Source organism: Myotis brandtii, unplaced genomic scaffold, assembly GCF_000412655.1.
Source record: "Myotis brandtii unplaced genomic scaffold, ASM41265v1 scaffold794, whole genome shotgun sequence".
In the NCBI taxonomy this organism is placed as follows: Eukaryota; Metazoa; Chordata; class Mammalia; order Chiroptera; family Vespertilionidae; genus Myotis; species Myotis brandtii.
This window is the reverse complement of record NW_005371198.1, coordinates 1,042,026-1,044,122: the sequence shown is the minus strand read 5'-3', so window position 1 is coordinate 1,044,122 and position 2,097 is coordinate 1,042,026. Positions and strand designations below refer to the sequence as shown.

At 57.7% G+C, this 2,097-nt stretch overlaps 1 protein-coding gene across 1 annotated transcript in view; it reads right to left on the bottom strand.

Annotated features, from left to right (window-relative positions):
- EDIL3 (EGF-like repeats and discoidin I-like domains 3) overlaps positions 1 to 2,097 on the bottom strand; it is a 404,766-nt gene that overhangs the window by 402,332 nt on the left and 337 nt on the right. The gene's annotated exons all lie outside the window — the stretch shown is intronic.

Genomic DNA, 2,097 nt, shown 5'->3' with positions numbered 1-2,097 from the left:
TTAGTGTTAGCACCAGCTTTAATAACTTTGCTCAAAGTTTAATCGTTTGGAGCTGTCATGCAAGCTGCACTCTGCCTTCTGCAGGGCTTAAGGAGAATAAAGTGGAAATGTGCAAGTTTAACATAAATTGCTCATGGAAAATGGTGTTTTTTCCTAAATTCCTCTCCCTACAGGCTGGCTGACAAGAGAACCCAACTGAAGATTCTGGAGTGCACAGCTGCGGGCATTGTCTAGGAGCCTGAATGGGGAGACCAGGCAACCTCACCAAGGTGTGTTGTCTGGCGGGTTAAACTGTGCCCTAACCCTGGTACCTAGGAGGCAGCGCTCTGGGCTGCAGCGAGCTGGGACTCATCCTGCCAAGGGCTCCTCACCCCGACCAAACAAGGCGACAAGGGCCCAGTGGCCACACATGCTAAAGGCACCGTCGCCTCCACCTCGGAGCTGGGACAGATGGTGGCACCTTGTAGGTGCGTGTGAGTGGGTGAATGTGTGTGTTTTCGTGTTTGGAGCAGGAACGGAAGTGGGGAAGGGAGGAGGAAAGACCAAGTGCCTGCAGCTCCCCCTTTCTCCCTCCAGCTAAAGGATCAAAGTACAAAAGCAATTCAGACGGGAAATAAGAGAAAGGGGAAATATTGGTGGTGGGAACACAATCTTTTCGTATCGCTGGGGACTCCACCGAGCAACTATGGAGCCATTACCATTCCGCAACCTTCAGCGGAGTGGCTGCCTCTGCCTGATCCCTGGAAGGGCACTGGGTAAATGCAGGCGAGGTTCATACCTACACATACGCCTACCCGCGGGGGAAAGAGCCTCATTCCGGGAGAGGGAGGGAGGAGGCCGAGGAAGGAGAGGCAGCAGATCGCTACTGGCGGGCGGGGAGGGCATGTGGCCAGGAACGCGGGCGAACAGTAGCCCGAGAGCACACAATTGTCCTGCGAAACAAATGGAAGGACGGGTGCATGCACGGATGGTGCAGAATATTCATTCAGTATACAACCTCACATGAATTCTAGTCAACACATTTTCCATCCAACTCTCCATTCTTAGAGGCAGAGTATTTTAAACCAGGCAGTGCACTCAGCTCTTCGCGAAGCAGCCTGCGGACTCTTCAGAAGGGGCTGCCGGAGTGCAGAGGGGGCAACCCCTGCCCCGGCCTCCCCAGAGCCCCACTGCGCCCTCTGCCCCTTTCCCACGCCCCCTTCAGCCCCCACCGCTGCAGAGATAGGGGGCCCGCCCAGGGCTTGTGTTGATAAGCGACCCCTCGCAAGGGACCTGGAAGTCACAACTCAGCAGGAGACTCGTCCTGGTCCTCTTTTTTTTTTTCTCCCCAACAGGCTGGTTCATTTCACACAAATCATGGAAAGCACAGGCAGGCCAGCTCTTACAACTTTTCCGCTCTTGGGCGGAACAGGAGGGTCATCTCGCACCGCATGATTTTCCATTTCCAAGAGTGAAGCTTGCACAGAAGGGAGGGCTGGGCAAAGCCTGAGGCCCCTAGGATTAGAGGAGAGGTGGCTTCCCCGGGGTTTTCTGAAGCCCAGGCTGCCTCCGAGGATGGAGGGGAGGAAGAAAGCAGAACTGACTTGTCCGACAGTTCTCCATCTCACTCTCAGCCCCAACTCCCGGTGTGAGGTTTGGGTTGCAAAAGGCTCAGCCCAGCCTCGTGCCAAAGCTCTGCCCCCCCGGGGCAGACAGTCCCGCGCCTCTCCAGCCACTTCCCTTTTCACCTAGATGAGCCCAGACCCAGCCCAGGGATGCCCACCCGGGGTGCCTAGCGGGCTCCGGACAGCACTGTCCTTGGCCGGCACTGCTCCAGGAGGGCTCACGCGGGCCGAGTGAGAATCTGTGGTGCCCAAGAGCGCCGTTCGTTCCCTCCTGCCTCCCTTCTTCCCTCAATCTCACCTCCGTACCGCACCCTCTTTCCTGCTCAACCCCACGCACTTGCTCTGACTTTAAGGGCACTTTTCGGGAGAACCCAGGGCGTGCTGCCTCCTCCGCGCAGCCCGCCACCCCTGGCAAGTCCAGGGGAGCACCTCCAGCGCCAGGCACGGCATTCCCCTGTGTCCTGCACCCAGTGGTGGCGGCGCGGGTGGGGTG